Below are 25,745 nucleotides of genomic sequence, written 5' to 3' on the forward strand. Positions count from 1 at the left end.
GATAGGATAACCCACTGGTAGTCTCAAAACTATGAGGCTCAGCTGAGAGGGGCACCTGAGCTTCTGTCGCTCACAGGATCTTCTGAGCTGTGAGAGCAGTGACTCTGTCCAGCGCCGAGCTAATCCCTCTAACACCTGCACCTACCCGTGGAACCTCACAACCACTTACTTACACTTACAAATGACTCAACAGAGGCTCAGAGAGGCTGAGAAAAGTGCCCAAAGCCTCAGGATTTGTGGCTAAGGTTTGAACCCAGGTCCCCCAGAACCTTCCCACTCCAATGCTCTGGCTCCTCTCTCTGGGCCTCAGTTTCTTTGTACAACGGGAAGAACATTGCTCCTGTCACAGGGTTTGCCAAAGATGATTCAGGTCATGAAAGCATCTGGCAGCTGACACGAGGCTTCACACAGTGCGAATTCAAAAAAGGAAGTGTCTTCCATGCTCAGGTCAGGCTACTCAGTCACAGCTTAACACAGACAGCTCTGCTTTGGGTTAACTCTTCCTCCACTGGGCCAGATATTGTGCCCTCCCTGAGAGAATATGGCTCCACACTGACTTCCACATCCCTACTTCTGACACAGTGCTTGGATACGATGGTGCATGATTACTGTTTCTGGGACTGAATTGCGTGCATTGGCCTTAGCCTGAATGGTGAAGATGATGAGATTGAGATATTTTCTGGTGAGATTCATCATAAGCAATAAACGCAGAGTCTCCTTAAGCCCAGCAGCAAAACAAAAAGATGAAGCCAAAAAGGATCCTGCTCCTCAAAGCAATCAGTGCATTCCAGCACTTGATCTGTTCAAGTAGCCCAGCCGCAGTGGAAGACACATCTTCTTTCTTTTCGTTGAGAAAGAGAGCGGCAATTTTGGGGTTGGGTGGAATTGGGAGCCTCTCCATTTACATGGCTGTTTGGATGGAAAATTTGGATCAAAGCTGCAAGGCCCTTGCAGGCAACCTCCTGAGTGAGTTGAGAGCTTAAGTGATCAAATGACTTCCAGGGGTGGATATCCCCAGTTGGCCGATGATGAAAGCCAAGTGCTTCCTGCAGTCACCCAGCAAAACTGCTGGGAAACAAAAAGTCGTATTCACTATTCTCATGTGTACAACCTCAGCTTCATTCAGGAAGCACTTACAGAGCTGACTCAATACATTCAAGGAACTGAGCTAAGCACTGAAGGGAAACAAGAGGCTATGATACTATAGAAGAAAGGGTGTGCACTTGGAACCTAGAGTCTGGGTTTAAATTCTAGCCCTGCCACCTTGCCATGGAAAGACCTTAGTTAAGTCACTCCAACCCCAAAGACCTAGTTCCCTCTTTGGCAAAGTGAGTCGGGAGGATTTGGGCAGTCATAGTCAGATATGACGTGTCATATGATTCCACTGGGACAGACCATAGACAAATGGTATCTGCTCTCAACTCTGCTCTGCAGATCAATCATGATCTTGGAGGCAGCAGGTGAAACCAAGCAGGTGTGCTGGTGCTGATTTTATGTATTCTCATTTCATCAAGAGTTGTGTGTATGATAAAGAAGAACCTCTACCATATAGGATGTTCATTTCCTAATCAGCTTTCTCTGATGATTTGTCAGTTGCCTCCTCTTCATTCAGGTTAACCACACCTGGTTCAGGTTAAATACACCTGTCAGGTTAACTAAGGAGGCCCTTTTAATCAGAAATATTTAAGAAAATAAAGAAATCATTGAGAATGACAGAAACCGAGCTAGAATGAAGCATATACAATTTGTAAAACAGCTAAAATACAATATACCACCACATTGGGAATTACAGTTTCAAAATATCAATACACAGAAGTATATTGGCAACATTTTGCAAATAGTTGAGAATGTTCATGGGATTCACTCCAGTGCCTTTTCCCTAGGAATGGAGAAAGCCTCAGCTATGCAGGAAGATGGGAGATTTTTCTGTCCCTCTCCTGCCCAGCTGCTTTTCTTCATGCATCATGCCATGAACAAGGAAGATTGTTCTCCAAGAGACGGAGTCTTCTCAGAGACAGCATGGCGGTGAGGCAGCTGGGGGTGTTCGAAAGAACATGAGTGGAGAACCCAGACCAGGGTTTAAATCCACATCACATCATCTGAGGTTGTGTGGCTCAGCTTGAACCACAGTTATCACATTTATAAAATGGGAATAACTGCACCTAATTCATAGGGTTATAGAGGTAATTCTAGGCAACACACTGGTAAAGCACTCAACACATAGAAGCTCCCAATATTATGATGACAATTCTTATGGTCTCTTAGTGGAGAGTCCTAATATGTTAGTCTATTCAGGATGCTATAACAAAAGTGCCATAGACTGAGTGGCTTAAACAACATTTACTTCACATGGTTGGGAAGACTGAGGAATCCAAGTTGGAGGTGCTGGCAGACTTGGTGTCTAGTGAGGGCTTCCTGGTTCATAGACAGCCATCTTCTCCCTGTATTCTCACATGGCCAAAAAAAAAAAAGTGAGAGTTCTCTCTGGGGTCCTTTTTCCAAGGGTAATAATCCCATTCAAGAGGGCTTCACCTTCATGACCTAAGCACCTCCCAGAGGCCCCACCTCCTAATAACATCACATTTGAGGGCAGTATTTCAACATTTGAATTTTGGGGGGACACAAACATTCAGTTCATTGCAAGGTCTGGTCAGCTTTTCAGAGTCAGAAATAGGATTGTATCATCCCATGGAGAGTTTAAACCACATATCCTGAAGCTGAAACAAATAAAAATGTTAATTTACTCATTTACACTGAGGAATCACTGCTCTGGTGTATTAGTTTCCAATGGCTGCTATAACAAAACCACAAATTTAGTGGCTTACAACACCACCAGTGTATGATCTTACAGTTTAGCAGATCAGAAGCCTGGCATGGGTCTCACTGTTGGCAGGAAAATTACTTCTGGGGGCTCTAAGGAGGATCCTTATTTTTTCTCCTCCAGCTTCTAGAGACTGCCTGCACTCCCTGGTTCATGGCCCCTTCCTCCATCTTCAAAGCCAGTAACAGTGAGCTGAATCCTTCTCAGCTTACATCCTTCCAATCTCACTCTTCTTCTGCTTTCCTCTTCCACCTTTAAGGACCCTTGTGATTACCTTGACCCCACCCAGATAATCCAGAATAACCTCCCCAATTTAAAGTCAGCCAATTAGAAACTATAACCCCATTTGCAAACTTAATTTGCCTTTGCCATGTAACACAGTATAGTCACAGTTCCCAGGGGTGAAGATGTGGACATCTTTGGTTCCACCTAACACACATGAGAAAAAGAATACTTGAGTCCATTTCACCACTCCATGATTTCCCCATTGATAGGCTTACCCACAGGCTTGGTGAGCATGCAACTGGAGCCTAGGTGGTGTCAGGCTTACAGAGTCAATGGTATCTACCTCCACCATGGGCATGACTTTACCAATGGACCCAGAAACCAGTATGACTCCCACCCTGATGAAAGCTGGGTGGGGTCCTGGTGATATTTATCATTTGTGACTCCCTTTGCCATCCCTCCAAGTCTGACAAACCACCACTGACACCACCAGGCAGTGCCAACTTCTGATGGTCCCACTTTCTTTTTTTTTTTTTTTTTTTTTTTTTTTTTTGAGATGGAGTCTGGCCACTGTTGCCAGGGCTGGAGTGCAATGGTGCGATCCCCACATTCTCTTTAAAGGTTAATCCTAAGTAAAGTGTTAAGTGGCTGTGTACTAAATGTGTCCCCTGCCCCCTGCCAAAAATTGATATTTTGAAACCATAATCCTCAATGTGGTGGTATTTAAGATGGGGTCTTTGGGTGGTAATTCAGTCATGATGGTGGAGCCCCAGGATGGAATTAGTGCCCTCATAGGAAGAGATAGAAGTTTGCTTCCTCTCTCTGTGCTGTCCACCATGTGAGGACACAGCAAGACGACAGCCGTCGGAAAACCACAGAAAAAGCCCTGAACAGAACTCAATCACGCTGACACTCTGATCTAGAACTTCCTAGGCTCCAAAACTGTGAGAAATATTCTCTGTTATTTAAGCCAGTCAGTCCATGATAATGTGTTAGAGCAGCCCTGGCCAACCAAGACAGGTAGCCTGAGTGTCTTCATGCTAAAATTGCTACATTTTGCACTACTCTTTTCTGATCCATTATGTGTGGAATTTAAAGTTCAACTCTCTATGTGTACATGTATGTTTCCCGATTCTTAGGAAACCTCTAACTATGACCCCTAAGTCCTCACAACATCATTGATTCAATCCTGTGCATACTCACAGGAGTCTTCTTTGTGTCAAGCACAGTGATGTATCAGGGGGTGAATCAGACGTGGCCCCATCCCTCAAAAAGCTCACCCTGCTTTGAGCCACATAGGACTGCACAACACTGATCATACAGGACATCCCATACCAACGTCTTCAAGAGGTGAGAGACAACTGTAAGATAAGATGAGCAGGGAATAGCCACTAATGCCATGATGTGGCCATTTCAACACTAATTGAGTCATTTGACTCTGGAAGGCTTTGTACTATGACCCATTTCTATAATGTCCAGACTTTGATTGTGGGCAATTTTCCCTTAATTTTGAATACTAACTAAAAGGAAAAGAACAAATGGTTTGTTCTTAGGATCACACAATAAGTAGGAAATTGTACACTATACTTTTTCAGTTGCCAAGTTGTTAATTATGTCCTCTATGTTGTGCATAATGATGAGTATCTTGTGTTTTTTTAGGATCACTAGGCAGGTATTATCTTTTATCAGGTACCAACAACCACTGACATTTACTGAGTGCTTACTTCTTGCCAGGCACTGTGCCTAGCATTTTACATGTCTCTCATCACTCAATCTTCACAACAATGCTATGAGGTTGTACTGTTATCTTGACTTTGCATATGAGAAACCCGATGCTTACAGAGATTAAATAAATTTCCCAAGACCACATAGCTGATCAAGGGTACAGTCCAAATTTGAACCCAGGGAGTCCAACATCAGAGACCCTGAACTTACAGACTTTGCAAACTCCATGCATCACTTACCCTTAAACTTAGGGTCTTACTAACAAAAGATAAACTGGAATATTAAAAAAAAAAAAAAAAAAGAGAGAGAGAGAGAGAGAGACATGTCAGCAAGGAGGGCTTCTTGGAGGAAGTAGTTTAAAGAACAGTAAGGCCAGGCACAGCGGTTCACACCTGTAATCCCAGTACTTTGGGAGGCCTAGGCAGGTGGATCACCTGAGGTCAGGAGTTCAAGACCAGCCTAGCCAATACGGTGAAACCCTGTCTCTACTAAAAATACAAAAATCAGACAGGTGTGGTGGCATTTGCCTGTAATCCCAGCTACTAAGGAGGCTGAGGCAGGAGAATCGCTTGAACCTGGGAGGTGGAGGTCTCAGTGAGCTGAGATTGCACCACTGCACTACAGCCTAGACAACAAAGCGAGACTCTGTCTCAAAAAAAAAAAAAGGAGGCTTTTTACAGGAGGATTTGCACTGCAAGTAGAAGAGACGGTAATCATAGTCTGCATTTGTTTATTTATTCATTCATTTATTTTATTTTATTTTTGGAGACAGAGTCTCACTCTGTCACCCAGGCTAGAGTGCAGTGGTGCAATCTCGGCTCATTGTAACCTCTGCCTCCTGGGCTCAAGCAATTCTCATGCCTCAGCCTCCCAAGTAGCTGGGACTACAGGTGTGCACCATGATGTCGGCTAATTTTTGCATTTTTAGTAGAGATGGGGTTTCACCATGTTGCCCAGACTGGTCTCAAACTCCTGAGCTCAGGCAATCCACCCTCCTTGGCATCCCAAAGTACTAGGATTACAGGTGTGAGCCACTGTGCCCAGCCATAGTCTGCTTTTTAAAATCGTGATTAAAGTACATGTAACATAAAATTTACCATCTTAGCCATTTTTAAATGTACAGTCAATAGATTCACATGGTTGTGCAATCACCACCATCCTTTTCCAGAACTTTTTTCATTTCACAAAACTGAAGCTGTACCCGTTAAACAATAATTCCCTACTCCTCTCTCCTCCAGCCCCTGGCAACCACCATGCTACTTTCTGTTTCTATGAATTTCACTACACTAGATACCTCATAGGAGTGGAATCATACAGTACATATCTTTTTGTTGCTGGCTTATTTTACTTAGTATAAGTCCTCAAGTTTCATTCACATCACAGCATGTGTCAGAACTGTCTTCCTTTTAAAGGCTGAATAATATTCCATTGCATGTGTATGTGACATTTTGGTTATTTGCTCACCTGCTGATGGACACTTAGGCTGCTTCCATCTTTTAGCTGTTGTGAATAATGCTGCTATGGACATTCATGCACAGACTTTTTTTAAGATCCTGCTTTCAATTATTTGGGGTATATATCCAGAATTGGAATTCCTTGATCATACAGTAATTCTATTTTTAATTTTTTAATAACCTCCATATTGTTTTCCACAGCAGTTGCACCATTTTACGGTCTCACCAACCATGCCCAAGGGTTCCGATTTCTCCACATCCTCTCGAACATTTGTTATTTTCTGTTATTTTTTGTGGTAGCCATTCTAATGATTGCAAAGTGGCATCTCATTGTAGCTTTGATTTATATTTCCCTAATTATTAGTGATGTTGAGCATCTTTTCAGGAGCTTTTTGGCCATTAGCAATCATAATATTGACGTTCTCACCAATGTCTACAGTGAAAATACTGATTAGACACAAGCCCTCATTCAGGGCTGCTTTGAGGGTTAAATGAGAAAGCAAGCATGGAAAAACTAACATGATACCTGGCAAGAAATGGTAGGCAACGAATGGTAACACTGTATTCGTTATCTGTTGACAGCACAATGCTGCATAAAAATCACCTAAACTCAGCAGCTTAAAAACAACCATCTATTACTGTTCACAAACTTATGAGGTAGCTGATGATTCTAGTCGTGACTGGGCTTTCTCACACATCTAGTCAGCTGCAGGTTGGATAGGCAGCTCTGATTTTGGTCAGACTCTTTCTCACATTTGAAGTTTGACTGGCTCTAAGCTGGTCTAAGTTTCAGCTGGAATGGCTCAGCTCTCCTTTACATGTCTCTCACTTTTTCTCATGGTAGATCAGCCCAGGCATGGCCACAGGGCAATGTTAGGGGCCCAGAAGAAACCTGCAAGCACATTTCTGCTAATATTAAGTATGCACATTCCAGTGGCTAAAACAAGAGTGGTAGGAAGGAATCTAAGATGAGCCCCAATGAGTCACACCCATGTATAATCTACTCATGGATACAGGTGGGACCTATGACTTGCTTCTGGCCAGTAGAATGCGAGGGGCCTTCAAAAAGTTTATGGACAAGACATATTTTTTTAAAACTATGCATGGATGTCAAAATTTTTTGCACCAAATAAAACCATACTACCTTGTTATAACATGTGAACAGGATTTAATCTGAGGCACTAAGAAGGATAAAACATCAGTTTGAAAATAACCCCTATCAGAGCAACACGAATTCTACTAAAATTGAAGCAGGAACAAACATCAAATGTACAGTGAAGCTTGGATGAAAGAATGATGAAATCATTGATGTTTTATAAAAAGTTTACGGGACAATGCCCCTACAAAATCAGCAAATTACAAATGGATAACTTGTTTTAAGAATGGACGAGACGATGTTGAAGATGAAAGACCACAGTGGCAGACCATCCACATCAATTTGTGAGGAATAAATTAATCTTGTTCATACCGTAATTGAAGAGAACCAACAATTAACACCAGAGACAATGGCCAACACCATAGACATCTCAGTTGGTTCAGCTTACACAATTTTGACTGAAAAATTAAAGTTGAACAAACTTTCCATTCAATAGGTGCTAAAACTGTTGCACCCAGATCAACTGCAGACAAGAGAAAAGCTTTAAATGGACATTTTAAACATCTGGGATCAAGATGCTAAAACTGGCTGGATAAAGTGGCTACACCTGTCATCCCAGCACTCTGGGACGCCAAGGCAGGAGTATCAGTTGAGACCAGGAGTTTGAGACAAGCCTAGGTAACATAGTAAGACCGTGTCTCTATAAAAAATAAACAAAATTAGCCAGATGCGGTGGTGCATAACTGTAGTCCAGCTACTCAGGAGGCTGAGGTGGGAGTATGGTTTGAGCCTCAGAGGTTGTGGCTGCAGTGAACCAAGATCATACCACTGCACTCCAGCCTGGGTGACAGAGCAAGACCCTGTTTCAGGAAAAAAAAAAGAAAAGAAAAAAGAAAAAAAAAGACCCTAAAGCATTTCTTTAAAGAATGTTAACAGGAAATGAAACATGGCTTTACCAGTATAATCCTGAAGACAAAATACAATCAAAGCCTTGGCTACCAAGAGATGAAAGTTTACAGTCAAAGCAAAAGTGGAGGGGTCAAGACCAAGGGTCATAGCAACAGTTTTGGGGGATGCTCAAGGAATTTTGTGTGACTTTCTGGAGGAGCAAGGAGCAAGAACATGTGCTTATTCTGAGAGTGGTTTGAGAAAGTTAGCCAAAGCTTTAGCAGAAAAATGCGTGGGGATGCTTCACCAGAGAGTCTTTCAACACTGCTGCTTCTCATTCTTCTCATCAACCAAGGAAAATTTGGCAAGAGTTTTGATGAGAAATCATTAGGCATTCATCTTACACTCCTGATTGGACTTCTTCTGACTTCTTTTTGTTTCCTAATCTTTAAAAAAATCTTTAAATGGTACCCATTTTTCTTCAGTTAATCATGTTAAAAGACTGCATTGACATGGTAAAATTCCCAGGACCCTCAGTTCTTTAGGGATGAACTAAATGACTTTTTTTGTTTGTTTGTTTGTTTTGAAACGGAGTCTTGCTCTGTCACCCAGGCTGGAGTGCAGTGGTATGATCTCGGGTCACTGCAACCTCCGCCTCCCAGGTTCACGCCATTCTCCTGCCTCAGCCTCCTGAGCAGCTGGGACTTACAGGCGCCTGCCACCACACCTGGCTAATTTTTTGTATTTTTAGTAGAGACTGGGTTTCACCATGTTAGCCGGGATGGTCTCAATCTCCTGATCTCATGATCCACCCGCCTTGGCCTCCCAAAGTGCTGAGATTACAGGTGTAAGCCACCACGCCCAGCCATGACTTTTATAATCACTTACAAAGGTGTCTTGAACTTGATGGAACTTGTGTTGGGAAATAAAGTTTACATTTTTAAATTTGTATCTTTTAATTCCATTTTTCTGTGAACTTTTGGAAGTCCCCTCCTATGGTATATATAGGTGTTGGAATAGTCATTGTCATGATTTCATTATGTTCTGTAAGGCTTCATCATAGCGAACGTGAATAAGAGTTTCTCCTGCTGGCCTTGAAGAAGTGAGCTGTCACAGTGTAAGAGGGCCAATGTGTGGCAAGGAAGAGCCAATGATATCTAGGAGCCAAGAGTCATCCCCAGCTACCAGCCAACAAGAAAATGAGAACCTTAGTGCTATGACAGCAAGGAACTAACTTGTGTCAACAAATGATGTGACCACGGAAAAGGAACCTAAGCTGCAGAAAGGAGACAGCACAGCTGATTCCTTGATTGCACCCTCGTGAGACCCTAGAAAAAGGGCCCCTTTAACCCTGCTCAGATTCCTGACCCACAGAAACTGTGGGAAATAAGAAAGATACATTGTTTTAGGCTGGTAAGATTGTAGTAATGTGTTACACAACATAGACATCTAATACAGCAGTTGACATTGTTAATCCCAGAGTCAGCATGGGAGAGCATTACCAAAAAGTAGAATAAAAAGAGGCATGAATAATCAGGGCTATTAATGCAATCAATCCATCATACTCTGTAAGCGCTGGGGGTGGTGGCATCCCTTTGTTAAAGTAGCTCTGCACCATCATGTTTATATGCTCTACAGACTTGGCTTTGCTGTTCTCTTTCTTATTTTCCAGCACTCATAAATAACCTGACTATGACAGCTGCAGACTCAAAAAAGGAGTGATCTTAGAAACAGAGTCAGTATACAGCATAGGAGCAAGAACTCTGGAGCCAGATATCATGGGTTCAATTCCCAGCTCTCACACTTGTCAGCTGTGTGATTCTGGACAAGTTCCTTATTCTCCCTGTGCCTTAATGGTATCAGTGAAAAAAATATTACAATACTATCCACTCTCAGTGTTTTTGTGGAAATTACATAAGTTAATTTAATATATGTAAAGCACTTAGAACAGTGCATGGCACACTGTAAATACTATATTTGTAACATTATTCTAATTATTTTCAAATGATTAGCCAATATAACAATTAGAGTCACTCCAACAGAATATTCAAGGAGAAACCCTATTCCTTGATACTACAGATAACACACATATTCTTTATGCACTTCAAAATACAAGATATATAGAAAAATACACAACTAAATTACGTGCCCCTAAAATATATAACCAATAAAATGTCTTATAGAGATGAACACAAAATAAACAAGAACCTACACCATTTTCACAGTAAAATTTTTTTAGTACTGCAAGCCTCATAGAATAATCCTATTTTATTGGGATTTTGGAATTCATCATGAAGACTTACTAACAAATTCTAGTTCTTGCCCTTTCATTTCCAAGGAATATATAATTTAAAGCATAGTCTTTATAATGCTTATAATAGAGCACACAATAGCCTCATTTTTGCAAGTCAAGGTGGGAGTTCTGCATCTTTTCCCCGGAATTAGGACAAGCAGTCAAGCTTTGGAAGGACAGGCAGTGCTCTTGGAGTCAAAGAAACTGTAGTCCTTCAGGCTCCACCACTTGCAACTTGAGGGAACTTCTAAACATGACCAAAGCTGCCTGAGCCTCAGTTTCCCTGATAACATTAACACACCCTGCTTCATGAGATAAGAATAAAGACCAGAAAAGGCAAAAGGATGCAAATGGGGCTTTTAAAACCGTATTTGAAAGAAAGAAACAGCGTGTCTGGTTAGGGTCCTATCAAGAGACAGAAACTCTACCAGTTATTTTAACAGAGAGACCTTGATACAAAGAATTGTTCACCAAGTACTGGGTAGAAAAAAAAGTTGGGGGAGCACTAAAGAATACAAGAGCAGCAACTGTCAAAGCAGCTCCCAACCCAAGGGTTAAGAAACAGAAGAAAAGATTGGGATTATTAGAATTTAGAATCTCTGAGGAGGGAGGCCCTCTGGAGCTTGAATGCAAATGTCTAAAGAAGGTGCTCCTGTTGGTAGGTACTGGGGGTGCAAGGAGGCTGATCCCAGGAGTGTGGAACACCTGCAACCTGAAACCAAGGCGACTCCCGGAGTCCACTATTGTTGCTGGGGTCATTCTTGGACAGAGGATATAGAGATGCCCAAGGCTTTCTTCCTCTCTCACACCCCCATCCAAGAATCTAAACTCAGAGCCAGTGGACAGGATAGAAATATGGTTTGCAGAGGCCCAGCCCCAGCATCATAAATCAGAGTAGCAAAGGGTGGGTTTGGAGCTGAGAGTCAGTAACTCAATGTCCAATACAAAAAGATAAAGTATTAAACCTGTAGCCAGAGCCAGGTGTGGTTGTGTGCTACTTGGGACACTAAGGCAGGAGGATCACTTAACACAATAACCTCATTTTTGCAAGTCAAGGTGGGAATCCTGCATTTTTCCCTTGTAATTAGGACAAGCAGTCAGGCTTTGGAAGGACAGGCAGTGCCCTTGGAGTCAAAGAACCTGAAGTCATTCAGGCTCCACCACTTGCAACTTGAGGAAACTCTGAAACATGGCCAAAGAGCCCAGGAGATCAGGAATACAATGCACTATGAGTGCACCTGTGAATAGCCACTGCACTCCTGCCTGGGCAACATGGTGAGACTCTATCCCTAAAAAAATTTAAACACACAGTCAGCAATCTCCTGGTTACAGTGGCAAGCCCCTGCTCTATGGGCCACAATTTTATCTGTAAAATTGGAACACTGGACTTAAGCACTAGACGATTAATATCTAACACTGGAGCTTCTGAGAGTGTGACCCTTATACGAACTTCAACAGGCTTCCAGGTTCCCCCTCTGGAAGGGAGCCTTTCCCGGGTTTATTTTTCTTTAAAAGAGAAAGAGAATGAGAAAAAGAAATGCACACAAATGGGTTTCCTGGAGACTGAGCTTGGACTGGAAGAGTCCACAAGTTCCTTGGATCTCAGGAACCAAAGACAGATCCCATGATTTCCAAGTGTGGGGATCACAGGAAGGGGTCTGGCCAGCCTGAGGATAATCTCCGAGTCTTGTGTGGACCCGCCAGGCTTTCTCAGGGGCTGACCTCTGAAGTCCTCACCTGGACCACTGGTGCCCACCTGTTGTGCTCGTCCACGTTAGCTTCTGACTCTGCCCCCCACAAAATCCAGCCACTTGGATCTCCTGCTTCTTCCTCACACTCACGGAGCTCCCACCCACCTCAGCGCTTTTGCACAAACCTTCTTCTTTCTGTCTGGAATGCCCTGTGTCAGATCTTTGCAAGCCTCTCTTGTAATTCAGGTCTCAGTTCAAATCACCCTTTCTCTGAGACACTCCCACCCCTGCCCTCCACCTCTCTCCTACTCTGACATTTGACCTTGCTTCCTCTCCTTCATAGTAAATATCACCATTTTACATTTATGTAGTTGTTCACTTGTTCATCTTCTATTTTTCCAACGTAGGATTAAGACACTGAGAGTGAGCCAGGCATGGTGGCTCATGCCTTTAATCCCAGCACTTTGGGAGACTGAGGCAGGCAGATCACCTGAGGTCAGGATTTCAAGACCAGCCTGACCAACATGGAGAAATCCCGTCTCTATTAAAAGACAAAATTAGCTGGGTTTAGTGGTGGGCCCCTGTAATCCCAGCTACTCAGGAGGCTGAGGCAGGAGAATCGCTTGAGCCTGAGAGGCAGAAGTTGCAGTGAGCCGAGATTGTTCCATTGCACTCCAGCCTGGGCAACAAGGGTGAAACTCTGTCTCAAAAAAAAATAGAAATAAAAATTTAAAAATTAAAAAAAAAAAAAAGACACTGAGAGTGGCAATCTTATCTGTCTTGTTCACAATTCACCGTGTATCTTGTTCACCACATCCAGTACTATGGCTTACCCATGATAGGAGCTCAAGAAATATTTACAGAATGAATGGATGAATAAGTAACATACTTTCTACTGCTTGAAGGTGGGCTCTGAGACCTAACTTTCGAATTCCTGAGAGCATGTAGCAAGGCACTGAGTACACACATGGCACTTAATAAATTCCTGATTGAAGCATTCCATCCAGCAACTCTCTCTGTGTCTCTGGAACAATGTCGCTGCCTTCACAACTTCAGACCAGCCACTCGCTTTGGGAATGTGGGAGGAACAACGAGACCTAATCTCCAGGTTAGGGAAGACACCCAACCTGCAGTCCAGTGGTTCTTACACACGAGTTCACGTAGAGTCACCTGAAGGGTTGGTTCAAACAGAAAATTGCTGAGTCCCGCCCTTACGGTTTCTGATTCAGTAGGTCTGGGGTGGGACTCGAGACTTTGCATTGTAAACAAGTCCCCAGGGATGCTGATGCTGCTAGTCCAGGGACCACACTTGGAGAATCACTGTTTTACAGCTCACCAGGTAATTACAGGGGCAGCCAGAGTTGAGAAACACTGCTACAATTTGCACCTCACAAAATTGTTGTAAAGATCAAATGTAATTATTTATTAGGCAAAGTGTGTAGCGCCATGCCTGGTACCCAGTCAGTGCCAAATGGTGTTCCCTGCACCTTAACTCTTACCTGGAAAGCCAAACAGCCTCCCAGCCATCTCTTTGCCTCTACTTTCTTTATTCTTTTCCTTTCTTTTTCTTTTCTTCAGACAGAGTCTCACACTGTCCCGTAAGCTGGAGTGCAGTGGTGTGATCTTGGCTCACTGCAACCTCCACTTGCCAGATTCGAGCGATTCTCATGCCTCAGCCTCCTGAGTAGCTGGGATTACAGGCGTGTGCCACCACGCCCAGCTAATTTTTGTATTTTTAGTAGAGACAGGGTTTTGCCATGTTGGCCAGGCTGGTCTCAAACTCCTGGACTCAAGTGATCTGCCCACCTTGGCCTCCCAAAGTGCTGGGAATTACAGGCATAAGCCACCGTGCCTGCCGCCTCTACTTTCCTCTGTGCAATCAATTCCCTCACAACACCTCCAGAGACATAGTCCTTAAATGCAAATCTGACATAACTGCTCTCTATAGGCTTCCCTAATGCCTATAGATTGAATCCAAATGGAATCCATGAAATGGAAGGCTTTTCACAATTTTCACCCACCCATTTATTCTCCTTCTCAATAACTCTTCCCCAGCCAACCCTAATTTGTTGGGAGAAACCTGTTGTGGTATTATCTATCAGGTATTCAGACTGGTATAGGGGGAAGGAATGGAAGCTGTGTGGTTAGGTGGCTGTAATTCACATTCCAACTCTGCCCCTTCTTGCTGTGTGACCTGGAGCAGTTTAGTCCACCTCTCTGTCCTCAGTGTCTTCAGTCATGAAGGAAGGAGAAGAGCAATCTTTTCCTGGTGGGTTGTTAAGTGAAATAATCTATGAAAATCACTTAGCACAGGACCCAGCATGCACTAAGTATTCAGTAAAATGTTACTATCAGAGAGTGCTAGAAATGGAAAAGATAAAAATGACCCCTGATGCTATCAGCAAAGTACAGGAGAAGACTAGAGGTGGAGAAGAGAGGGTGGACAGATCCATGCCTCAGAGTGGATTAGGGCCTTCATCTTCCTTCTCTTGGCTGTTACATACACCCCATCCCAGGACAGAGTATCTTCGTATACTTTTCCTCTTAGATCTCTCTTCTACTCTAGACTATGATCTCCTTGTGGCCAGGGACTATGTCTTACTCACCCCAAGGAAGGAAATGTCAAAGAGCTCTCCTGTATGACAGAGACCACACTTGTTCTTTAGCTCCAGGGAATGAAAACAAACAAGATGGTTGCCATGGTCAGTGGGGAAGGGCACCTAGGAAGAGTCATCCCCAGCAAGCCTGCTCTCCTTTCCCACAACTTGAGTGGTCTTCTCCTTATTGGCCATATTGGTCTTCTCCTTACTGGCCATGCCTCCACGAGCCCCCTGACGATGAGTGCCCAGTGTGGAACCTGAGAAAGTCTTGCCTATACCCTCAGCCAAAATTTTCCCTACTCCCTTCCCCTCTCAACCTCTCTGTCACATTTCTTTTTTTTATTTCAGACAGGGTCTTGCTCTGCTGCTCAGGCTGGAGTGCAGTGGCACAATTATGGCTCACTGCAGCCTTGACCTCCTGGGCACACACAATCCTCCTTCCTCAGCCTCCCAAGTAGCTGGGACCACAGGTGCATGCCACCAGGCCTGGCTAATTTTTGTATCTTTTGTAAAGATGGGGACTCACTGTGTTGCCCAGGCTGGTTTTAGACTCCTGGGCTCAAGCAATCCTCCCACCTTGGCCTCCCAAAGTGCTGGGATTATAGGTGTGAGCACCATGCCTGGCCTGTATTTCTTATTTACACATCTCCCCTCCTAGAGTTTAGGCGCTCTCTATGAAGTGCTATTAAGATAATGTTATCTATCTTATAACCAGACATAAACATAAATAAAACAAAAAGCAGTACAAGAAAACACAAGGAGTATTGGTACATAATTCAATATAAGGACAAGTTTGCAAACTGCTAAAGCCGTCAACAGAAGCAAGGGCTGTTGTGGAGAGAGTGAGCACCTGCATTGGGGGTCTGCAAGTAGAAGCTGCAACCACCTATTCAGAAAGCTCTGCAGTGTTTTCTGCAAAGTCAGATGTGAAGTTGGACTAAGCACTGGATGTCTTCTCTGGGCTCTTCCCAGTAAAATATCCTGTGTACCAGGGTGAAGAGTTCCCTCTCTGAATTTCCAGTTCTTTTGTCCACACAGAAAGGGGTAGAGAAACCTGGGAAGCAGCCATCCCAAGTCAAAGGATCCCCAGCCTGGTCTGCTCCACTGTCCCTGGACACTGCATGCTGGGGCGCTCCTTGGGCCTGGTTGACTCTCACTCAGGACACACTCCTAGGCCGGCTCCATAGAAATGCCAGGTATGTAATCTCTTAACTGGAAACTTGGCAAAGAATAAGGACAATTCATTGGCTCCACTGCCTATGCCTACAGGTAGGCAGGCAGGGGAGAAAAGAGTATCTGGCCAGAGCAAGGAATGCCAATTTCCACTTGGCAAAGGGGACAGATATTTCAGAGAGGAGCACGGGGCAATTCTAACCAGCTATCACAAAAGCCAGGCATTGTTCTAACTCTTTGCCTCCACGTGAACCCTCTTGTCTAGCCAGGCCAGTCTGACCTGTGCCCTGAACATGCCGTGCTCACCTCTGCCTCCACCCATGCACACGCTGTTCCCTCACCTGCAATGCTAACAACCCACCCACATCCTACCCATCCTCCAAGCCCCAGCAAGAGCCCAGCTCCTTTCTGAAACCACCCAGACCTATTAGACCACAGGGGTCCCCACAACTCCAAGACCACCCACTAGCTGTGGTAATAAGAACAACCACAGCTGTCACTTGTTAAGCTCTTAGTGTGTGACAGATGACAATGTGGTAGACACTTTACACACATCGTGCCCATTCTCAAAATCAACAAGCAAGGAAAGGAGTATCAATGTCCCATTGTAGAGACTGCACTGTTTGCTAAGCTAGTATATGGCAACGCCAGGGCTTCCTGGCCCCAAATCCCATATTCTTTCTATGTCAAAATCAAATGTAATGTTTTTCTCTTATAGGCTCCCTTTGCCCATGGGAAAGAGCACAGGCTTCTTGAGTCCTAGGATTACGTCTTCTTGTCATCTACTGTCCCAAAAACTGCTTAAAGTCAGGTATGGGTGAAACTTCACCTATAAAATTTCCCTTGCACCTGATCTATTTCAAATTAGATTTCTTGCCACCAAAAGAGTCATAGAAAATACAATTTGGAGGTTTACTTCTTACTGTAGAGCCACAGATTCTTGAGCAAGAGTCGGCCTCAAAAGATCAACTAGAGGGGGTAATAAGGCTACACGGCCTGGGCACTCTCATATGAAGGAATGGCTGTGGCTGTGCAAATGTCCAGCCCAGGCATTCGAAAGACTTAGGGAAATAAATGAAATGTTCTCAAACTCTTAAAGGTATAGAGATATATATTTAGAAGGCATGTTATGCAAGAACTCTCAGGGCAGCTGGACCATGAGAAAACATCATTTTAGTGCTGTTCAGACTGCAAGTCATGCAATTAGCCAGACAGTGTTGTTCCTCTCACTGCTCCGTCCCACTCTGTGCCAGCCCCACCCTGTGATTGCTCCATACCAAGCCTGTCCAGCATTTTAATTAAGAATCTTTGAATGTTTTGCCTCTGTGATGCACATAAACTGCCTAGGATGATGCCTGACGCGTGTTAGGGCCCAGTTGGAGGAACATACTGATATTCATGTAAAGAGATCTAGAGACCTTGAAGAGCATCTAGAACAAGGTCTAGAAACTCCAAGGTCTCGAGGGCCTGGTGGGGTTACATAGAAGAGTGAAAAACCACCGTACAAGTTCAGTGATGACTGGCAGCTAACTGCAACCTCAGCCTCAGGGAGACCACACAGAGCCATGGGAGCCTCGTGGTGGACAGCACAAGGACTTTCCCCAGCTAAGGACATAGTGGCTCCTCTGTCTGCCTGGTGGCTACCAGATAAAGCCAGGCCTAGAGTTGTTGGCCTGACTTCAGGGAAATTTTCAGGGAAATCATAAATCCTCATTTTTTGTGTGTGAAATCTGCCAATTGTTTTATATAAATTTTTTGTTTTGTTTTGTTTTTTGGAGACAGGGTCTGGCTCTGTCACCCAGGCTGGAGTGCAGTGGCAAGATCTCAGCTCACTGCAACATCTGCCTCCCAGGCTCTAATTATCCTTTCACCTCAGCCTCCCAAGTAGCTGGGACTACACCTGTGTACTACCACGGCCAGCTAATTTGTGTATTTTTTGTAGAGACCATTTTGCCCAGGCTAGTCTCGAACTTGTGAACTCAACTGATTCACCCACCTCAGCCTCCCAAAGTGCTGAGATTACAGGCATGAGCCACCACGCCCGGCCAAAATCCGCCAATGTTTTAATATTGGCAGTTATTTAAACCATTTTGTAAATGTTGCCTGGGTCAAACATACCTGATTGTTGGTCACATCCTGCCTGAAGATGGCCAGTTCGTGACCCTTCCATAGACGCAGCACCTGAGTCCAGAGAGGTGAGACAATCTGCCAGGCCCACAGCGCATGATCACCAGAGACAGCACAGGGACTGGAGCTCCCGCTGCCAGGCCAGGCCACTTTCCACTCCAGCCGTTGCTCTGCAGCGTCTCAGCAGGCGCAGAGCCCCCACCAGGATTGCTCCGCTGAGACACACCTGCAGGGTCACTGGAAGTCCACACCTCTGCCAAAGTCCCTGAATGTCACCTCTCTAGCCCACAACCCTTTGCTTCCCAATTGCTTCTTGGAATCACACCTAATCTTCTGGGCTGAGCATAGCCTTCTTTGCCTTCCACCATGCTTCCTCCAAGGTCATTCTGGGAGCTTTAGAATTTGACTCATTTATTTGCCAACAGGTCAGGAGCAGCCACTCTCTGCCAAGAACTGCACTCAGCCCTGAAGACACAGAGTGAATCAGACCCAGGCTCTGCTTTGCACAGCTGTGATAGTTAATTGTTATGTGTCAACTTGGTTAGACCATGGCACCCAGATGTTTGGTCAAATATTGGTTTAGGTGTCACCATGAGGGTATTCTTTAGATAAGATTAACATTCCAATCAGTAGACTTTGACAAAAGCAGTTTATCCTTTACAATTTGGGTGGGTCTCATCCAATCAGTTGACAGGCTTAAGAGAAAAAGACTGAGGTCCCTGAGGAAGAGAAAATTCTGCCTTTACACTGTCTTTGGACTCTAGCAACAAAATCATCTCTTCCCTAAGTCTCTATCCTGCTGGCCTGTCCTACAGATTTCAGACATGCCATCCGCAAGAATTGCATGAGCCAATTCCTGAATATAAATCTGCACACACACATTCAATTGGTTCTGTTCCTCTGGAGAATCCTGACAAGTAATAGTATAGAAGCTCATAGTCTAGTGAGCTTCTTTTTACCACTTCTTTTCATCATGTTAAATCATGTTGAATATGAAGGACAGGAAAATGAAGCAAAGGGTGATTCTTCCCCCCCAGACTTGTAAGCAAGATTTTGTGTATCTGTGCTATGTGGATTTTTTCTAAGAAAAGTATCAAAGCATTTTGAAACTCCACAAAATTCAAGGAATACAAAATTTCCTAGTCTTGAACAGCCCTTCTAGCTCTGGTATTCTGTAATTCTGTGAGACATAAAGTGTTTCTGTAGTTTGTTTTGCTCCTCTAGGCCAAGGACCTAGAAAGTTTCGGTGTTCATTCCAAATAAAACCATTGAGGAAAAACAGAATGAGCCCCAAATCCAGAATGTGATATTCGTGGGTCTAAATTCTATCTTGGCCATTTGCTAGCTCAATGATCCAGGACATGTCACCTCTTTGAGCCTCAATTTTCTCATCTGTAGAATGGAAATACTACTACTCCACAGGTGCTGTGAACCTTAAATGAGATGGCAAATGTGACTTTGGCCAGCACAGGGTCTGACCAACAAACGTACCAGTAAATTTTAATTCACTCATTTATGCGTACAGATACCTGCAAGTCTTGGGGAGCTACCATCCTCAGCTTGCCCGACTTCAGCACAAGCCCTCCAGGGTCAAGCTGCTGTCCTCTCAGTCATAGACACCCTTGCAGCCTGACTGGGTTCGATCCCAAAACCCAGAAAAAGACATAATCCATATGCTCTTTTAAATATAAAACAAATACTTTCTTCTTGTAGAGGCAGCCTCACTTTTCTTGTCTGTCAATTGGAGATAATCATACCTCCTCTAAAGAATTGTCACAATGCCAGGATGTAAGGTTCTTACAAATGCCTGTGTCTGTCCTTCCTCAGATGCAGAAGGCAGAGAGAGTGGCAGCTTGGAGCCTGATACATAGAGAGACTGGCTTTTGGGTTGTGCCTGACAGCTTTCTGGTCCCCAGGCGCTGGTTTGTCCCTGTATAAGACAAGGTTGATAAAACTAGGCACCTCAGTTGCTGAGCTCAGTGGCTCATAACTGTAACCCCAGTAATCTGGGAGGTTAAAGCAGAAGGATTGCTTGAGCCCAGGAGTTTGAGATTAGCCTGGGCAACATAGAAAGACCCTGTCTCTAAAAAGAAAATTTTAATACAAAATACATTAGCTGAATGTGGTGTTGCATATCTGAAGTCCCAGGTACTTGAGAGACTGAGGCAGGAGGATCCATTGAGCCCAGGAGTTACAGGCTCCCGTGAGCTATGGTCACACCACTATACTGTACCCTGGGCAACAGAGTAAGACCCTATCTCTAAAAAACAAACAAACAAAAAAAAAAAAATCTAGGCATCTCAGAGTTTGCAAGGATTTAATGAGACAAATCATTCAAGACTTGGGTCCCCATCTAATGCAGTTATAAGCAGGGATTATTATTATTATCCTATGTTTTGCAGGGAAAGGTGGGCACTAAACTGCTATGAATTTCTCTTTTGCCTAATCTCTTATGAATTGACATTCTATTACCTGCCACCAAGAAAGTCCTGGCAAATGCCTTTTGAAAGTATACCTCTCACATCTTATTTTTGTTTGTTTTTTTTTTTTGTGGGTTTTTGTTTGTTTGTTTGTTTTGAAGACCAGGTCTCACTCTGTCACCCAGGCTAGAGTGCAGTGGCATGATCACAGCTCACTGCAGTCTCGAACGTCTAGGCTCAAGAGATCCTCCCACCCCAGCCTCCCAAGTAGCTGAAACTACAGGTGCATGCCACCACACCCCCACCCCCAGATTTTTCTGTGTGTTTGTTTGTTTTAACACAGAGTATTGCTCTGTCACCCAGACTGGAGGGCAGTGGTGTGATCTCGGCTCACTGCAACCTCAGTGTCCTGGGTTCAAGCAATTCTCCTGCCTCAGCCTCCCGAGTATCTGGGATTACAGGCATGCACCACCACACCTGGCTGATTTTTGTATTTTTAGTAGAGATAGGGTTTCATCATGTTGGCCAGGCTGGTCTTGAACTCCAGACCTCAAGTGATCTGCCCACCTCAGCCTCTCAAAGTACTGGGATTACAGGTATGAGCCACCATGCCCAGAAATTTTTTTTTTTTTTTTTTTTTTTTTTTTTTTTTTTTTCTGTAGAGGCAGGTCTCCCTATGTTACCCAGGCTGGTGTCAAATTCTTGGGCTCAAATGATCTTGGCCTCTCAAAGTGCTGAAATTACAGGCATGAGCCCCTATGCCGGCCTTCACTTTACATCTTGGATTGTGGAGCTGGGAAGGCAATTAGGTGTCATCTCCAGTTCCAGATGGAACATTTGTGATCCAAGAGGTGAAGCCACTGCTGGGTGGGGCACGGCTAGGAGGCAGTGGAAGAGTCAGCCCTGCCCAGTTGTTTCTACTTAATCTTGCTGACAGCATGAGAGTCAGAAGGTTTATACAGCAGCAAAGAAACTTGGCAAGAGCTGCTTGGTCAGGGGGTCACAGAGCAGGAGAAGGCATGGGAATTCTATCCTTAATTGTATCCTGTTTAACTTGGCCCTCCCTATAGCGGGCAAAGCCAAACTGCCAGCAGAGCTCTTGCCCCTTGGTGGACATCAGGAATTTTGACTTCTAATTCTGGCTGATTACTTTGGAGAAGTTGCCTAGCCTATTCACATCTTCCCATTAGTAAGTCTGGGATAATAATAGCTTCCTTTCTTTGGGGGACATTTCAATGGCTTTTTTTTAAACAAAGTTACTTACATCATTTGTTCTCCTTAATTTGCTATGTTTGGATAGGCAAGGAATGGTTTGAAGCCAGCAGCCAGTAATCACTAATAACACTGACAATTTGTAAAAAAAAAAAAAAAAAAAAAAAAAAAAAAAAAAAAAAAAAAAAAAAAAAAAAGAACAGCTAAATGCATTTCAAGACTAGATCTCTATCTACTTCTTACTGAAACAGCCCCCTGGGAGTGTGTTTAGCCTATGTTCAGTTATGATACGGCTGTGGTAGATGTTGAACTTGAATAGAAACGGCCCCGTGGACAGAGAGTTAGAAATCCCCCAGGTGAGGCTGGGAGACCTTGGTGAGGTCATTTTATCAATCTGAATCTCCATTTCTTCAATTATAAATCAAGAAAGTTGTACTGATAGACTTTAGGGCCTTCCTCAGTGATACTGCTCAGACTTTCCTATAATAATCATTTAATGAAAGGAATTCTCAGTAGCCCTGGCCCCTCTGAACCCACACTCTTTCCAGTCACCCTCCAGGAAGCTTCCAGCACAAATCTCATCATGTCACTCCCTAGTTGAACTTCTTCTGATGGCAGAGAAAGAAACATGAGAATCATTGTGTATCCATGCAAAGGTATAATATGCAGCTATCTAAAATGACATATAAAACAGAGCTTTCAACAATATGAAAATAAACAGCTTATATTGGGTGACAAAGTCAGCATACAAAATCATGCACTAGTATCTCAATGGTTGACAATGCTAAAGACAAAGGCTAGAAGGAGATATCACAAGATGTTAATAGTGGTTCATTGACTCAACCTACTAAGTGCAAGAGCTAGGACTTGAAACTGTGTCCCTGTTTAGAGAGAATGTGGGTGAGTTGTTAGATAATTTGCATGTGATAATAAGTGCCCAAATATCCTGAAAAGTTCAAAAGCAAAGAAGTATTAGAATTACGACATGGGCCTAGAGAACCTATTTAGAGAAGTCAGCTCTACTTTGTGTCCATGTCCTTTACCATGGACTTTAATAGTTAATGCCTTTTTTCTAGATCATTCATTTTATTCCTTTTCTTCAACAATATTTCCGCACATAATAAGGCGGGATGTTTTGTTCTTCCTTTAGACTCATTCTCCAGATATCTGTGGAAGTTGAGCAACACATTTTTGGTAACTTAAGCAGTGAATCTTTTTTCATTAGATCACTATTAGAGATCCTAGATTAAAAAGCTAAATTATTTGAGAGTTCAGACAAAAATCACGTCCATTTTCTTTGGGCTGGACCACTGCTTTTAAAATTATACTCTCTTTAAAATGACAAGTTATGTATTCTGGTCTTAGCATTTCAAAAAACCTGAGGTGCTCCAGGGCACCAAACCTAACAACCCCTCTTCCACTAATCACCTATGGTTTTCTGGACACAGGAATAATTGCCACACTCATTGGTTGCAGGCATGTCTCTCGGGTTCACGTACTAGACAACAGGGGCTAATACGATCTAGATAAGTATAGTCCCCAGAGGTAGGCAGAAAGCACTGGGTGTATTATTTTCTTAAAATAAAAAGGTCAACTTTAAACAGACAAAACTACCCTGTTTCGTCAGACGATGGGTTACAAGGCCTTGACGCTAGGAAAGCACTTTCACCTAAACGATCAAGGAGGAACCATTCATTCAAGCTAAACAGCAGTCTACGGGGTGAATCTCTCAAAACAGAAAAAAACAGGGTGGGACAACAGGCAGTATTTTCTTGGAAGCAGCATTGTGTGTGGATTGGGAGGCCTATATTTGAATTCTAGCTCTTATACTTCCTCACTGTGGGGTTTTTGCAAATTTCCAGCTGCCTGCAAGCTTCATTACTGCCATCAAAACAAATGGGGTTAACAGATCTAGTACATAACTGGCACTCCAGAAGTGAGTGGAATAGAAAATTAAACATGGAAGGAAAATCAATAGCCCTTCTTACATATGAATTTTATATATATTATATATATATATATCTCATATATATCTCCAAAAGCTTTCAGAAATAAGATAAGAACACCATGCTTATCTATCATCGTACGTTACTAAGAGTGACTTCAGAGCTCAGGGTGCAGGTGTTTTCAACCTGTGGCCATGCACCTCTCTGGGTTCCACAGATGTGCAGCCTTCCAAGGTAAGATGTTATCTGTATCCTTGCCTTCCCAGTATTTATTGCTCCGTCTTACGGTAACAATGGCCTAATTTTCTTTTGGGAAACCACCCCCATTCTGCCCTCCACCAAGATGAAGTGAAGCCTATCCACTCCAAGTAATAGTGACAAGCATGGGGCCAGCCGAGCATCTAACCCCCTACCCACAGAGGTTGTGTCAGGGCTGGGCCAGATATTTACCAGGACCATAAAAAAAGGTTGTGCTCTTTCAATTGGGGTTGCTAGGTGGGTAAAATACCAGCCTGTGCTGCTGATGGACATCTTTGCCATCACTGGGAGAGACTCTTCCTAAAAAGAAAGCCAAAAACTCAGAGAGCAGAGGCAAGATATAGAGCTAAGTTCCTCCTGGCATCTTTGAGCTCCTGGTTCCAGCATGCCTAGACCACTTCTACTCCAGGATTTATGAGGACCATGAACTATTACATTGCTTTTTGGTAGGTGCCAATTTGACCTGGGTCTCTGACACTTGTGAAGAAAAGAATCCTAACCAATACAGGAAATTTCATCAATTCCTTGAAATACATGGAAATTTTGCATAAGTATGCTTATTTTCCTGGAGAGAAGGAAAACCCATTCTGAATGGGCTTCTGAACTAGAAAAATTAAAACTGCCTGTTCTAATCCAATGCCCTCATTTTACAGATGAAAAGGCCTAGACCCAAAGAGACAGTCATTGCCCCAGGTCACATAACAAGTGGGTGACATGGACCAGAATCCAGTTCTACTGACTTTCATCCTCACCAGTGGATCCCAACACCGGACCACACAGAGGAATCACCAGGGTGCTACTGATCAACACCCGCTCAGGTTCTCCCCTAGATCAGGTAAGCCAGAACATCTGCAGAGCAGATTGGAGCAGTAGTCTGCTTAAAACGTCCCTGGAGGACTCGCATGTACAGTTAGGGTGAGAACCCTTTCTTAGGCTATGAAAACAAAGATGAAGAAACGCAACCCAACTGATCCAATACTCATTAATTAAAATTAAACAAGTACCTTACCAACACAAAATATCTTATACCACTTGAACACTGAGCTAGGTGTGGGGGTGCAAAATTGCAAAGGACACAATACCTGCCCTGGAAATAACTTCCTCTCTTGTGTAAAAGAAAGTAAGAACCATCCATCAAAGAAAGTGCTGCATTTCATCAGCCGCAGAATGGAATTCTTGGCAGCCCTGCCTTCAAATCTCAGCCACCTGCCTCTCTCTTCATCTCTTGAATTAAGTAAACAGGTCCTTTAGAAGATACAGTCAAGTATTTGTGTCTGTTTGAAATAGTCCCCTTTAGGGAATGTAAGGCATTTAAGTATATTTACAAAAATTCCTTTTGAGGAATGCAGTATATAGATAAGTTCATTCCTATATTTTTCTAAGGAGATGCTACTGTCACGGGGTCTTTTTACATCATCCTCCCTGAACTGTCTCACTCTATTTCCACTCCATTTTCCACCTATTGTAGGAACTGTCATGTGTTAAGACTTCAACCTAGTAAGTATTTACGAATCCCCTCCATGTCCCAAGCTCTTTGCTGAGTGCTTGGGGGATGGAAAGGATAAACAAGGATACCAAAATGAAAAAAACAAAGTTACTGTTTTCAACGAGCTAACAGTCAAATGAGGGACAACAGGTTAGTACTCATTTCTAACAAAAGCAAGCTGTGATAAATGTTTAATTATGGTTATAACTCCACTTATTAAGTGTCTGCCGTGTGCCAGGCACCTTACTAAGTACTGTACATACCTGATAACATTCCTTTCTTATGACCTCGCTGTTGGGTAGCTGTCATCTATCTGCATTCCACAGGTAA

General features: G+C 43.5%; 1 long non-coding RNA gene across 1 annotated transcript in view; it reads right to left on the reverse strand.

Annotated features, from left to right (window-relative positions):
* Nucleotides 1–1,726: 1,726 nt before the first annotated feature.
* Nucleotides 1,727–25,745, reverse strand: part of LOC104675661 — a 32,700-nt gene continuing 8,681 nt past the window's right edge. Inside the window, exons 2-3 of the long non-coding RNA XR_749808.1 lie at nucleotides 2,345–2,441; nucleotides 1,727–2,034 (exon numbers count right to left, since the gene is read on the reverse strand). This is a non-coding gene — a long non-coding RNA (uncharacterized LOC104675661). The remainder of the gene's footprint in view (nucleotides 2,035–2,344; nucleotides 2,442–25,745) is intronic.

Source organism: Rhinopithecus roxellana, chromosome 9 (genome assembly GCF_007565055.1).
Source record: "Rhinopithecus roxellana isolate Shanxi Qingling chromosome 9, ASM756505v1, whole genome shotgun sequence".
Classification (NCBI taxonomy): Eukaryota; Metazoa; Chordata; class Mammalia; order Primates; family Cercopithecidae; genus Rhinopithecus; species Rhinopithecus roxellana.